At 47.0% G+C, this 16213-nt stretch overlaps 1 protein-coding gene across 1 annotated transcript in view; it reads right to left on the bottom strand.

Moving 5' to 3' along the window:
* Nucleotides 1–16213, bottom strand: part of LOC109873378 (serine/threonine-protein kinase 32A) — an 85698-nt gene that overhangs the window by 33796 nt on the left and 35689 nt on the right. The window lies entirely within an intron of this gene.

A 16213-nucleotide genomic window follows, 5' to 3' on the forward strand; every position in this document is an offset into this window, starting at 1 on the left:
TGATTCTCCAGCCCAGTTCAGAGGACAGTCTGTCAGTCAGAAGGTGAAGGATAGCGCCTGATTCTCCAGCCCAGTCCAGAGGACAGTCTGTCAGTCAGAAGGTGAAGGATAGGGCCTGATTCTCCAGCCCAGTCCAGAGGACAGTTTGTCAGTCAGAAGGGGAAGGCTAGCCAGGCCAAAAAAAAGGCACACTTTATATTTTTGGTGCATGGGTCTGTGTCTACACTGATTTCCAGCCTACCCATCATTCACTGGACAATTACTTATTTACTTTGAGCAATGGGACAAGGTGGGGTGTGTGAAACAGAGGGGTGTTGTGCAGCAGGTGTGTGTGTGTGTGTGTGTGTGTGTGTGTGTGTGTGTGTGTGTGTGTGTGTGTGTGTGTGTGTGTGTGTGTGTGTGTGTGTGTGTGTGTGTGTGTGTGTGTGTGTGTGTGTGTGTGTGTGTGTGTGTGTGTGTGTGTGTGTGTGTAAGAACCAGCAGGTAGGACTATGGGCACACCTTAGCAACCTGTGCAGAGGGACAAGTGTGGACCAGATCAGACCTTTTTGTATGAGAACCGCAGTGGCGACAGATCACACAGACTTAAGAGAGAACCACTTCAAAGAACAACTCTACCGTGTTTTTGCTCCATTGTATGATAATCAAATGTGATGTAGACTTTTTCTCATTTCGTTAGGGAAGCCTGCTTTGCCTCAGTTCTCATTTTCACAAAGCTGATCAAAATGGTCCTACTGATCAAACATAGTAGGCCCACTTCATTTTCTCAATTACCCTTAAAGGACTGCAATGAGATTAATAAGATGCACAGAAGAGGATGGCTGAAGTTTTACATGCTCCTAACCAATTGTGCTATTTTGTTTGTAACTTATTTTTTTACTTATTTTGTACATAATGTTGCTGCTACCGTCTCTTATGACCGAAAATAACTTCTGGACATCAGAACAGCGCTTAATCACCACGAACTGGAAGAGGCTTATTCCTTTAACGAGTCTGACGAGAAGGATCTACTGCTCTCCCGGGAACAGGCCCAGATCCCCGTCATTTGCGTGCAGAAAAGGAAAAGATGACGCAGATCGGGCTGCCTTCGGAGAATTCGTAGGCGAGTGAGTAAACTCCCACTGCCATCCATTCTACTTGCTAACATGCATTCATTGGAAAATAAAATTGATGACCTACGATTACGATTATCCTTCTAACGGTACATTAACAACTGTAATATCTTATGTTTCACCGAGTCGTGGCTGAACGACGACACGGACAATATAGAGCTGAAGGGATTTTCAATGTACTGGCAGAACAGAGACGCTATGTCTGGTAAGACGAGGATTGGGAGTGTGTGTCTTTTTGTCAATAACAGCTGGTGCGCAATGTCTAAAATTAAAGAAGGCTTTAGGTATTGCTCGCCTGAGGTAGAGTACCTGTAGCCCAAACTATCTACCAAGAGAGTTCTCATCTATATTATACGTAGCCATCTATTTACCACCACAGACCAATCCTGGCACTAAGACCGCACTCAACCAACTCTATAAGGACATAAGCAAACAAAAAAATGCTCACCCAGAAGCGGTGCTACCAGTGGCCAGGGACATTAATGCAGGCAAACTTAAATCAGTTTTACAAAATATTTACCAGCATGTCACATGCGCAACCAGAGGGAAAAAACTCTAGACCTACTTTACTCCACACACAGAGATGCATATAAATCTCTCCTCCGCCCTCCATTTGGCAAATCTGACCATAATTATATCCTCCTAATTCATGCTTACAAGCACAAACTAAAGCAGGGCATGCCAGTGACTCGCTCAATACGGAAGAGGTCAAATGACACGGATGCTACGGTACAGGACTGTTTTGCTAGCACAGACTGGAATATGTTCCAGGATTCATCCAATGGCATTGAGCAGTTTACCACCTCAGTCATCGGCTTCATCAATAAGTGCATCGATGACGTCGTCCCCACAGTGAGTACGTACATATATCCCAACCAGAAGCCATGGATTCAAGGCAACATCCGCATTGAGCTAAAGGCTAAAGCTGCCGCTTTCAAGGTGCAGGACACTAATCTGGATGCTTATAAGATATCCGGTTATTCACTCAGAAGAACCATCAAACAAGCAAAGCGTCAGTACAGGATTAAGATTGAATCCTACTACACCGGCTCTGATGCTCGTCGGATGTGGCAGAGCTTGAAAAACTATTACGGACTACAAAGGGAAACCCAGATGCAAGCTGCCCAGTGACGCAAGCCCACCAGACGAGCTAAATGCGTTTTATGCTCGCTTTGAGATAAGCAACACTGAAGCAAGCATGAGAGCACCAGCTGTTCTGGATGACTGTGTGATAATGCTCTCGGTAGCCGATGTGAGCAAGACCTTTAAACAGGTCAAATTTCACAAAGCCGCGGGGCCAGATGGATTACCAGGATGTGTACTCAAAGCATACTTGGACCAACTGGCAAGTGTCAAATCGAAGGGCATGCTGTCCAGTCCTCTGGCAGTCTCTATTGGGGTGCCACATGGTTCAATTCTCGGGCCGACTCTTTTCTCTGTATATATCAATGATGTTGCTCTTGCTGCGGGCGATTCCCTGATCCACCTCTACGCAGACGACACCATCCTGTATACTTCCGGCCCGTCCTTGGACACTGTGCTATCTAACCTCCAAACGAGCTTCAATGCCACAACACTCCTTCCGTGGCCTCCAACTGCTCTTAAACGCTAGTAAAACCAAATGCATGCTTTTCAACCGTTCGCTGCCTGCACCCGCACACCCGACTAGCATCACCACCCTGGATGGTTCCGACCTAGAATATGTGGACATCTATAAGTACCTAGGTGTCTGGCTAGACTGTAAACTCTCCTTCCAGACTCATATCAAACATCTCCAATCTAAAATCAAATCTAGAGTCGGCTTTCTATTCCGCAACAAAGCCTTCTTCACTCACGCCGCCAAACTTACCCTAGTAAAACGGACTATCCTACCGATCCTCGACTTCGGCGATGTCATCTACAAAATAGCTTCCAATACATGATCAGCTTCTTTGTCTTGCTCACATTGAGGGAGAGGTTGTTATCCTGGCACCACCGCTAACATTATGAGACAGCCTATAGGGAGGAGGTCAGAGAACTGGCAGTGTGGTGCCAGGATAACAACCTCTCCCTCAATGTGAGCAAGACAAAGGAGCTGATCATGGACTACAGGAAAAGGCGGGCCAAACAGTCTGACCATTAACATCAACAGGGCTGTAGTGGAGCAGGTCGAGAGTTTCATGTTCCTTAGTGTCCACATCCCCAACAAACTATCATGGTCCAAACACACCAAGACAGTTGTGAAGAGGGCACAACAAAACCCTTTCCCCTCAGGAGACTGAAAAGATTTTGCATGGGTCCCCAGATCCTCAAAAAGTTCTACAGCTGCACCATCGAGAATATCCTGACAGGTTGCATCACTGCCTGGTATGGCAACATCTCGGCATCTGACTGTAAGGCACTACAGAGGGTAATGCGTATGGCCCAGTACATCACTGGGGCCAAGCTTCCTGCCATCCAGGACCTTTATAATAGGCGATGTCAGAAGAAAGCCCATAAAATTGTCCAAGACTCCAGTGACACAAGTCCTAGTCCAAGTCTAGGACCAAAAGGCTCCTTAACAGCTTCCATAAGCCATAAGACTGCTGAACAATTAATCAAATGGCCACCAGACTATTTACATTGATCCCCCCCCTCCATTTGTTTTGTACACTACTGCTTCTCGCTGTTTATTATCTATGCATAGCAACTTCACCCCTACCATCATGTACAAATTACCTCAACTAACCTGTACCCCCTCACACTGACAAGGTGCCGTATATAGCCTCGTTAAAGTTATGTTATTGTGTAACATTTTATTATTTTAAATGTTTTACTTTAGAGCATTGAGCCAGTAACCAAATATATTTGAGATGGAGTCTGAGCTGACTAGGTAAAAATCTGCCCTTGAGCAAGGCACTTAACCCTGATTAGCTGATCCCATGCTGTGACCCCACTCTCTCATGGTGTCTCAGGAGGAGTAGGACATGCAAAAAGCACATGTCCATTTCATACCACACTGCACATGTGTGAAACAGGACAAATATAAGCACCCTCTAACTGAACTTTGACATATCACATCTGGCCATATGTGTCCAGGGCCTAGGAGACAGCTGACAACATACAGTACATTACTGTATGATCATCATAACACTGGATCAGCTGAACGTCTAGAGTCTAGATCAAACAGCAGGCTAGTAGCAGCAGCACCTGTCAGGGGGGATCATGTCCATGAACCTTAGGGCAGTCAGAACTAATGAGGCTCCTATCAGAGGACAGGGTTGATTAGCATATCAAAGGGTGCCTGCTGCAGCAGGTGGGAGGGGTAGGGTGGCTGGCACCACCCTCATTACAGGGGTATCAGTGTACCCAGCCCGGAGCCCGGATGGGGGTTAAAAAGGTCAGTTGTGTTGTGCTTAATTAGCTGACATTTCCCTCAAAGAAGGCAGATGGAAAGGTATTTTATCTTTAAAGGCCATGGCAGCGAATTGTGGAGCAACAGGACAGGGGATGCTGCAGCGCCACTCAACAGCCTGCTGATGATTATAGGTGTGACTGTGAGAGCCAGAGCCAGTCACGACACAGCCCTGCTGTCACCCAGACAACAGCCTTTTCTAGATGTGCAAACACTGGGGTTTTATCACCTGTTCTCTAAAAACCCACTGTTTATTGTTCTGCATTTTCTATTCAGATGAATAACAAGCACCCTGCCTGTGTATTTCTAAGACGAAAGCCCAGAGCGCTGTCTGACAAAAATTACCCAGTCACAGAGTATGAATTATGGGTGGCCCAGGGGGGTCTCAGAACCCACAAATGAAACAAAGTCAAACTTGTGTGACAAAGTCAAACTTGGAATTTAACCCTTCTCATATTTGTTTAAAATGTGCATTGCTACAGTGGTAAATGGTCAAGTAAAAGCTTATTCCAAAGGGAACGAACACCCCCACCTCTGCGTCATGGTTCAAAGAAAGTTGTCTGTGTGGCTGCATTTGTCATTCTGGGACAGTCCCATATCTCAGCCCATTTTCAGGTGTCCCAACTTTTCTTTCTACAAAATTGGTTGTTTTGTCAGCAAGACGTGCAGGTAGCCACATTGTTTAAGGGATTTGTTTGATAAGATGGTTGTGTTCATGCCTAATTAAAAGGTAATGCAAATACTGACCGTTAACCTTTTGCGTGTAGGGGCAGTATTTTCATTTTTGGCTAAAAAACATACCCATTTCAAACTGCCTATTTCTCAGCCCCAGAAACTAGAATATGCATATAATTGTCAGATTAGGATAGATAACACTCTAAATTTTCCAAACCCAAAATAATATTGTCTGTGAGTATAACAGAACTGATATTGCAGGCGAAAGCCTGAGGAAAATCCAATCAGGAAGTTCCTCTTATTTTGAAACCTCTCTGTTCCTATGCATGCCTATCCTCCATTTAAAGGGATATTAACCAGATTCCTTTTTCTATGGCTTCCCTAAGGTGTCAACCATCTTTAGACATAGTTTCAGGCTTTTATTTTGAAAAATGAGCGTGAAGGATCACCTTGCGTAAGTGGAGAGGTGGGGGCTCTCAGAGTGAGTTTTTGAGTAACTGAGTAAAGCCGCCATTGTTCCTCCCGCTGTTATTGAAAAACCTACACACTCGGTTGATATATTATCGAATATATATTTTAAAAACAACATGAAGTTTGATGATAAATATAATATAATGTTTCTGTGGACATTATGGATATTATTTGGAATATACGTCTGCATTGTCGTGACAAACGTCGGTATTTTGGGTATAAAATTTTTCTTTATGGAACAAAAGGAACATTTGTTGTGTAACTGGGAGTCTCGTGAGTGAAAACATCCGAAGATCATCAAAGGTAAACAATTTTTTTGATTGCTTTTCTGATTTTCGTGACCTAGCTACTTAATGTTTAGTGTACATAATGTTATGTTATGCTATCGATAAACTTACACAAATGCTTGGATTGCTTTCGCTGTAAAGCATAATTTCAAAATCTGAGACGACAGGTGGATTAACAAAAGGCTAAGCTGTGTTTTCCTATATTGCACTTGTGATTTCATGAATATTAATATTTTTTTGTAATATTATTTGACTGTGGTGCTATGCTATTCAGCGATTGCTGTTGACAATTATCCCGCTACCGGGATGGGTAGCGTCAACCAGTTAAATGACGTCTTTAAATGTAATTTAACTGTGTTTTTTTGTATTACCTTTTTTATTTATTGTCAAACAAACCATTTCAGAAATTAGGGTACCTGCATGTTTGTCTAATTATTAGGCCCATTAAACATTTTATCTTCGCATGTGCACATAGGCGGTCCTGTAAATTTCATGCTATAATTCGCTCTCCGCCCAGGCAATTACCTTGGCCGTGCTCCTCGTTCATAGACTTATATCAGTAGAAGATTTGTGATGATAGCATGTGCTGGAGTTAAACAATTCTGGTGTTCTGGTGAGCCTGGTCCCAGATCAGTAGGTATGATGGCAGATACTGAATGACAACGACAGTGAGAGGATTTAAATAAAGCACACGCGGATCTGGGACCAGAATAGTTTAGACCCAAATTGAGTCCCTCTCTTTCAATGTTGTTGTCCTGTGTCTGCCCACTCATTACTGGTGTAGCTAAAAGCCTAATCCCAATCATCTAAACTGGTCAGTCCCCTCTCCCTGGGAATTGTAATAGCATGTGCTGACGAGCTTAATTCATTTCCATATTTTCAATGTGACAGCTGCACACTGGGCCCTCATCTCGCACTACAAATTCATTAGGACTGTAATATTCCAGCAATTAGAGATGAGAAACAGATGGCCTGATGTATCGACAGCCAGCTGGCTGAGGGACTATTCAAGGGCCTGATGTATCGACAGCCAGCTGGCTGAGGGACTATTCAAGGGCCTGATGTATCGACAGCCAGTTGGCTGAGTAACTATTCAAGGGCCTGATGTATCGACAGCCAGTTGACTGAGGGACTATTCAAGGGCCTGATGTATCGACAGCCAGTTGACTGAGTAACTATTCAAGGGCCTGATGTATCGACAGCCAGCTGGCTGAGGGACAATTCAAGGGCCTGATGTATCGACAGCCAGTTGACTGAGGGACTATTCAAGGGCCTGATGTATCGACAGCCAGTTGACTGAGGGACTATTCAAGGGCCTGATGTATCGACAGCCAGTTGACTGAGGGACTATTCAAGGGCCTGATGTATCGACAGCCAGTTGACTGAGGGACTATTCAAGGGCCTGATGTATCGACAGCCAGTTGACTGAGGGACTATTCAAGGGCCTGATGTATCGACAGCCAGTTGACTGAGGGACTATTCAAGGGCCTGATGTATCGACAGCCAGTTGACTGAGGGACTATTCAAGGGCCTGATGTATCGACAGCCAGTTGACTGAGGGACTATTCAAGGGCCTGATGTATCGACAGCCAGTTGACTGAGTAACTATTCAAGGGCCTGATGTATCGACAGCCAGCTGGCTGAGGGACTATTCAAGGGCCTGATGTATCGACAGCCAGTTGGCTGAGTAACTATTCAAGGGCCTGATGTAGTGACAGCCAGTTGACTGAGGGACTATTCAAGGGCCTGATGTATCGACAGCCAGCTGGCTGAGGGACTATTCAAGGGCCTGATGTATCGACAGCCAGTTGACTGAGGGACTATTCAAGGGCCTGATGTAGTGACAGCCAGTTGACTGAGGGACTATTCAAGGGCCTGATGTAGTGACAGCCAGTTGACTGAGGGACTATTCAAGGGCCTGATGTAGTGACAGCCAGTTGACTGAGGGACTATTCAAGGGCCTGATGTAGTGACAGCCAGTTGACTGAGGGACTATTCAAGGGCCTGATGTATCGACAGCCAGTTGACTGAGGGACTATTCAAGGGCCTGATGTAGTGACAGCCAGTTGACTGAGGGACTATTCAAGGGCCTGATGTATCGACAGCCAGCTGGCTGAGGGACTATTCAAGGGCCTGATGTATCGACAGCCAGTTGACTGAGGGACTATTCTAGGGCCTGATGTATCGACAGCCAGCTGGCTGAGGGACAATTCAAGGGCCTGATGTATCGACAGCCAGTTGACGGAGGGACTATTCAAGGGCCTGATGTATCGACAGCCAGTTGACTGAGGGACTATTCAAGGGCCTGATGTATCGACAGCCAGTTGACTGAGGGACTGTTCAAGGGCCTGATGTATCGACAGCCAGCTGGCTGAGGGACAATTCAAGGGCCTGATGTATCGACAGCCAGTTGACTGAGGGACTATTCAAGGGCATGATGTATCGACAGCCAGCTGGCTGAGGGACTATTCAAGGGCCTGATGTATCGACAGCCAGCTGGCTGAGGGACAATTCAAGGGCCTGATGTATCGACAGCCAGCTGGCTGAGGGACAATTCAAGGGCCTGATGTATCGACAGCCAGCTGGCTGAGGGACAATTCAAGGGCCTGATGTATCGACAGCCAGGTGGCTGAGGGACTATTCAAGGGCCTGATGTATCGACAGCCAGTTGACTGAGGGACAATTCAAGGGCCTGATGTATCGACAGCCAGTTGACTGAGGGAATATTCAAGGGCCTGATGTATCGACAGCCAGTTGACTGAGGGACAATTCAAGGGCCTGATGTATCGACAGCCAGTTGACTGAGGGAATATTCAAGGGCCTGATGTATCGACAGCCAGTTGACTGAGGGACAATTCAAGGGCCTGATGTATCGACAGCCAGTTGACTGAGGGACAATTCAAGGGCCTGATGTATCGACAGCCAGCTGGCTGAGGGACTATTCAAGGGCCCGATGTATCGACAGCCAGCTGGCTGAGGGACTATTCAAGGGCCCGATGTATCGACAGCCAGCTGGCTGAGGGACTATTCAAGGGCCTCATGTATCGACAGCCAGCTGGCTGAGGGACTATTCAAGGGCCTTATGTATCGACAGCCAACTGGCTGAGGGATAATTCAAGGGCCTGATGTATCGACAGCCAGTTGACTGAGGGACTATTCAAGGGCATGATGTATCGACAGCCAGCTGGCTGAGGGACTATTCAAGGGCCTGATGTATCGACAGCCAGCTGGCTGAGGGACAATTCAAGGGCCCGATGTATCGACAGCCAGCTGGCTGAGGGACAATTCAAGGGCCGGATGTATCGACAGCCAGCTGGCTGAGGGACAATTCAAGGGCCTGATGTATCGACAGCCAGCTGGCTGAGGGACAATTCAAGGGCCTGATGTATCGACAGCCAGTTGACTGAGGGACAATTCAAGGGCCTGATGTATCGACAGCCAGCTGGCTGAGGGACTATTCAAGGGCCTGATGTATCGACAGCCAGCTGGCTGAGGGACTATTCAAGGGCCTTATGTATCGACAGCCAGCTGGCTGAGGGACAATTCAAGGGCCTGATGTATCGACAGCCAGTTGACTGAGGGACTATTCAAGGGCATGATGTATCGACAGCCAGCTGGCTGAGGGACTATTCAAGGGCCTGATGTATCGACAGCCAGCTGGCTGAGGGACAATTCAAGGGCCTGATGTATCGACAGCCAGCTGGCTGAGGGACTATTCAAGGGCCTGATGTATCGACAGCCAGCTGGCTGAGGGACAATTCAAGGGCCCGATGTATCGACAGCCAGCTGGCTGAGGGACAATTCAAGGGCCGGATGTATCGACAGCCAGCTGGCTGAGGGACAATTCAAGGGCCTGATGTATCGACAGCCAGCTGGCTGAGGGACAATTCAAGGGCCTGATGTATCGACAGCCAGTTGACTGAGGGACAATTCAAGGGCCTGATGTATCGACAGCCAGCTGGCTGAGGGACTATTCAAGGGCCTGATGTATCGACAGCCAGCTGGCTGAGGGACTATTCAAGGGCCTTATGTATCGACAGCCAGCTGGCTGAGGGACAATTCAAGGGCCTGATGTATCGACAGCCAGTTGACTGAGGGACTATTCAAGGGCATGATGTATCGACAGCCAGCTGGCTGAGGGACTATTCAAGGGCCTGATGTATCGACAGCCAGCTGGCTGAGGGACAATTCAAGGGCCTGATGTATCGACAGCCAGCTGGCTGAGGGACTATTCAAGGGCCTGATGTATCGACAGCCAGCTGGCTGAGGGACAATTCAAGGGCCCTTTGTGTCGACAGCCAGCTGGCTGAGGGATAATTCAAGGGCCTGATGTATCGACAGCCAGCTGGCTGAGGGACAATTCAAGGGCCTGATGTATCGACAGCCAGCTGGCTGAGGGACAATTCAAGGGCCTGATGTATCGACAGCCAGTTGACTGAGGGACTATTCAAGGGCCTGATGTATCGACAGCCAGCTGGCTGAGGGACTATTCAAGGGCCTGATGTATCGACAGCCAGCTGGCTGAGGGACTATTCAAAGGCCCGATGTATCGACAGCCAGCTGGCTGAGGGACTATTCAAGGGCCCGATGTATCGACAGCCAGTTGACTGAGGGACAATTCAAGGGCCCGATGTATCGACAGCCAGCTGGCTGAGGGACTATTCAAGTGCCCGATGTATCGACAGCCAGCTGGCTGAGGGACTATTCAAGGGCCTGATGTATCGACAGCCAGTTGACTGAGGGACAATTCAAGGGCCTGATGTATCGACAGCCAGTTGACTGAGGGACAATTCAAGGGCCTGATGTATCGACAGCCAGTTGACTGAGGGCCTATTCAAGGGCCTGATGTATCGACAGCCACTTGAATGAGGGACTATTCAAGGGCCTGATGTATCGACAGCCAGTTGACTGAGGGACTATTCAAGGGCCTGATGTATCGACAGCCAGCTGGCTGAGGGACTATTCAAAGGCCCGATGTATCGACAGCCAGCTGGCTGAGGGACTATTCAAGGGCCTGATGTATCGACAGCCAGCTGGCTGAGGGACTATTCAAGGGCCTGATGTATCGACAGCCAGCTGGCTGAGGCACTATTCAAGGGCCTGATGTATCGACAGCCAGTTGACCGAGGGACAATTCAAGGGCCTGATGTATCGACAGCCAGTTGACTGAGGGACAATTCAAGGGCCTGATGTATCGACAGCCAGTTGACTGAGGGACTATTCAAGGGCCTGATGTATCGACAGCCAGTTGACTGAGGGACAATTCAAGGGCCTGATGTATCGACAGCCAGTTGACTGAGGGACAATTCAAGGGCCTGATGTATCGACAGCCAGCTGGCTGAGGGACTATTCAAGGGCCCGATGTATCGACAGCCAGCTGGCTGAGGGACTATTCAAGGGCCTGATGTATCGACAGCCAGCTGGCTGAGGGACTATTCAAGGGCCTGATGTATCGACAGCCAGCTGGCTGAGGGACTATTCAAGGGCCTGATGTATCGACAGCCAGTTGACTGAGGGACTATTCAAGGGCCTGATGTATCGACAGCCAGTTGACTGAGGGACTATTCAAGGGCCTGATGTATCGACAGCCAGTTGACTGAGGGACAATTCAAGGGCCTGATGTATCGACAGCCAGCTGGCTGAGGGACTATTCAAGGGCCCGATGTATCGACAGCCAGCTGGCTGAGGGACTATTCAAGGGCCTGATGTATCGACAGCCAGCTGGCTGAGGGACTATTCAAGGGCCTGATGTATCGACAGCCAGTTGACTGAGGGACAATTCAAGGGCCTGATGTATCGACAGCCAGTTGACTGAGGGACAATTCAAGGGCCTGATGTATCGACAGCCAGTTGACTGAGGGACTATTCAAGGGCCTGATGTATCGACACCCAGTTGACTGAGGGACTATTCAAGGGCCTGATGTATCGACAGCCAGTTGACTGAGGGACAATTCAAGGGCCTGATGTATCGACATATATAGTTTATATTCCCATTGATTGATACTACAGTGCATTCGGAAAGTATTCAGACCCCTTCACTTTTCCACACTTTGTCACGTTACAGCCTTATTCTAAAATGCATTTTGAAAATTAATTATCCTCATCAATCTAAACAGAATACCCCATAATGACAAAGCAAAAACACGTTTTTAGAAATGTTTGCTAATTTATATATATACTGTATGTAAAAATTTAAAAAATATCCCATTTACATAAGTATTCAGACCCTTTACTCAGTACTTTGTTGAAGCATCTTTGGCAGCGATTACAACCTCGAGTCTTCTTGGGTATGACGCTACAAGCTTGGCACACCTTTATTTGGGGAGTTTTCCCAATCTTCTCTGCAGATCCTCTCAAGCTCTGTCAAGTTGGATGGGGAGCATCCCTACACAGCTATTTTCAGGTACCTCCAGAGATGTTCGATTGGGTTCGGGCTCTGGCTGGGCCACTCAAGAAATTTCAGAGACTTGTCCCGAAGGCACTCCTGCATTGTCTTGGCTGTGTGCTTAGGGTCATTGTCCTGTTGGAAGGTGAACCTTCACCCCAGTCTGAGGTCCTGAGCGCTCTGGAGCAGATTTTCATCAAGGATCTCTGTGCTCCCTTCACCTTTCCCTCAATCCTGACTAGTCTACTAGTCCCTGCAGGTTGTGTTTATATTATTTGTGTTCAGTATAAGCATCTTGTCTGCTAAATTAACAAAACAAGGTTATGCCATTGAACAGCCACAAGCAAGCACAACTTCTGAGGATACTGCTTTTTTGAAGATTGTGTTCCACGATATAATAACCAGTTGATATTATGGTTTGAATAAATTCATCTTAAATTGGACTTGTTTTTATATTGACTGAATATTTATGAGGCAACTGAGCAATTAGGATTTGTTATCTCTAATGGATGATAAATTAGGTATTGTTATCAGTAATGGTTATGATAAATTAGGAATTGTATTCAGTAATGGCTATGATAAATTAGGAATTGTTATCAGTAATGGTTATGATAAATTAGGAATTGTATTCAGTAATGGTTATGATAAATTAGGAATTGTTGCGCACTGTTGGCATATAGATAAATGCGCACATATTTTTCCGGGGGACAGTGAAAACATGTTAAATGCTCATCCCTATGCCATTTGGGATGGACCTTTGTTGTGTCCTTCCCGTCCTGAGTGAGGCTCATTAGTGATTCTGCCGAGGCAGCGATGGGAGGGTGGTGTTGAAGGACAGTGCAACTGATCCGCCTGGCTTTTCTCTCGCTTGACTAGTCCAACAACCTATTACCTGGATCTAATGATCTCATTACACCAGCTATCAGGATGAGAAGGGTAACCAGAACCTGCACCCGGTCAACTGATACCCCTCTGATACAGGGAAACAGATGACAGCTGGGACTGACCCCAAATACCTTAAATTGCTCTTTTGTGCTCCACCACACACAGGTCAGATCAGCCTGGAGGGGGGTTGGGAGGGTCAATCGTACCCCCGCCTTGATGATAAGTCACCCTCAAACTCACACATGACACACACAAACACGGACACACACTGCTTGGGTCCATTGGGCTGTTGGGTTTTGCAGCATCATCTGTGTACACAGCCCACTCCTAATGAGGATTGCTTTGATGACTCCTTCACTCTTGTGGAAGGCTAGTGCACAGGCAGCACAGACAGCACCACAGACAGCACATACAGCCACCAAGCCTTAGGTGATGCTCTGCCCCATGATGTCCCAGAGCAGAGCAGGCAGCACAGACAGGGAGCACCAGTCATCCAGCACTCAGCAGCAGACAGCTGGCCACGCCCACCAGCCAAGAGAGGAATCAGCAGACTGATAGACAGTAGAAGCTTTGAACGTGGAGGTGAACCTCAACTAGCCACAGGAAGCAACCTACAGCTAACACTAACCGTCTCAATCCCAATAACAGGGTTTAAGCTGAAGCAGAGCTTTCATTCACCTGAGTTTGATCAGTGAAATAATACTAATTATAACAACAGCTCTGTCACAGGCGGAGTGGCCGAGTGGAGGAGATTGATGCTACAGTATTTCTTATTCATAGACACAATGCTTGAATTTCACTGCCTGACGAGTACGCGTTCAGCTGGCTCCCGTCTAATTTCATCCGGTTTGAGTCATTTGGTCTTTGGAGAGCGTCTGTTTGAACATGGCATTCTGAGGCACGGCTTACTGAATCCCAATTATTACTGATAAATTATTTACTATCTCAAGCTCAGGGAGAACGCTAAAAGTTCACCAAATGTGGACGCTTCTGTAAGCCAGTACACTGCAATACACAAGCAGGTAATTATAGATATTTTAGGGTAGACTAGAGGGAAAATATGTTGTCGTGCTCCCAGTAAACAAATGTTCACAAATCCACTGTTGTGAGTTTAAAGGATGTTTAAAGTACCTGCTATACCTGCTTCCCCATCTGAAATATGAAAACATACAGTCTCCTCCTGTTGTGAAATATTTATGCAGACTATAAATACAGAACACTTAACTTTTCATTTGGAACAAAAACAGCTTTCCTACTAGGCAAAAACTGGTTGAATCAACAGTGTTTCCACGCCATTTCAACCAAAACAGTATATGTGATTTTTTAAATTTTTTAAATTTTACCTTTATTTAACCAGGCAAGTCAGTTAAGAACACATTCTTATTTTCAATGACGGCCTGGGAACAGTGGGTTAACTGCCTGTTCAGGGGCAGAACGACAGATTTGTACCTTGTCAGCTCGGGGGTTTAAACTCACAACCTTCCGGTTACTTGCCCAATGCTCTAACCACTAGGCTACGCTGCCGCCCTGTGATGACGTTGAATCAATGTGGAAAACTGATTGGATTTTAAAAGACCAATCAACGTCAGGGAATTTAGTCTTTTTTTCACCCAATTTTGAATCTAAATCCAAAGACATGGTGAAATATTTTGTTGATTTCATGTTGAATTGACATTTTGACATTGAATTGACACAATTCAACGAGATGTAAATGAGAACTAGATGTTGAACGGATGTTTGTGCCCAGTGGGTTACTTCTTCACAGAACAGAGCTCAGAGAGCCCTGATAGAGCTGTGAGTTGTAGCAGCAGAGCGATAATGTGTCTGGGCTCTGGGTGAAGCCAAGCCAGGGACACAGAGAGCCCTGATAGAGCTGTGAGTTGTAGCAGCAGAGAGATAATGTGTCTGGGCTCTGGGTGAAGCCAAGCCAGGGACACAGAGAGCCCTGATAGAGCTGTGAGTTGTAGCAGCAGAGAGATAATGTGTCTGGGCTCTGGGTGAAGCCAAGCCAGGGACACAGAGAGCCCTGATAGAGCTGTGAGTTTGAGCAGCAGAGAGATAATGTGTCTGGGCTCTGGGTGAAGCCAAGCCAGGGACACAGAGAGCCCTGATAGAGCTGTGAGTTTGAGCAGCAGAGAGATAATGTGTCTGGGCTCTGGGTGAAGCCAAGCCAGGGACACAGAGAGCCCTGATAGAGCTGTGAGTTTGAGCAGCAGAGAGATAATGTGTCTGGGCTCTGGGTGAAGCCAAGCCAGGGACACAGAGAGCCCTGATAGAGCTGTGAGTTTGAGCAGCAGAGAGGTAATGTGTCTGGGCTCTGGTTGAAGCCAAGCCAGGGACACAGAGAGCCCTGATAGAGCTGTGAGTTTGAGCAGCAGAGAGATAATGTGTCTGGGCTCTGGGTGAAGCCAAGCCAGGGACACAGAGAGCCCTGATAGAGCTGTGAGTTTGAGCAGCAGAGAGGTAATGTGTCTGGGCTCTGGTTGAAGCCAAGCCAGGGACACAGAGAGCCCTGATAGAGATGTGCGGAGATTGATGATGAAACAGCACATTTGGAGAAACTATGTCTGGTCAGTGTCACATCATACAGGGAACCAGAAAGACACACTGTGCCAGTTTGAGGCTGTGCTGCACAGAGCACCTCCGAGCTGAACAAAGCTTAGCTGGGCTGAGTTGAGCAGCTGAAAAATCCAGCTCTCATCAGAGTGTAAAGGAAAGACCTGCACTCACAGAAACCAAACCAGGCTGAAAGACAGTGACACAGCTCTCCAAGGGCATCAGATCAACAGACATCCACATGATGCAACAGGCGTAGAAAAATGACAACAAAATGATTTGGAGAGATTCAGAGAACAGATAAACACTCCCCCCGTGTGAACACCTCCCTGGTGAGATCAGCCAACGGTGTTGGAAATAAACATGAGAGAACAGCTGTGGCTTACTATGCTTCATTTGATAGCAATCTGAATAAACATAGAGCCAGCCTTGAAAGACATTCTACATGGAATGACTTCCAAAAGAGATA

Source organism: Oncorhynchus kisutch, linkage group LG28 (genome assembly GCF_002021735.2).
Source record: "Oncorhynchus kisutch isolate 150728-3 linkage group LG28, Okis_V2, whole genome shotgun sequence".
In the NCBI taxonomy this organism is placed as follows: domain Eukaryota; kingdom Metazoa; phylum Chordata; class Actinopteri; order Salmoniformes; family Salmonidae; genus Oncorhynchus; species Oncorhynchus kisutch.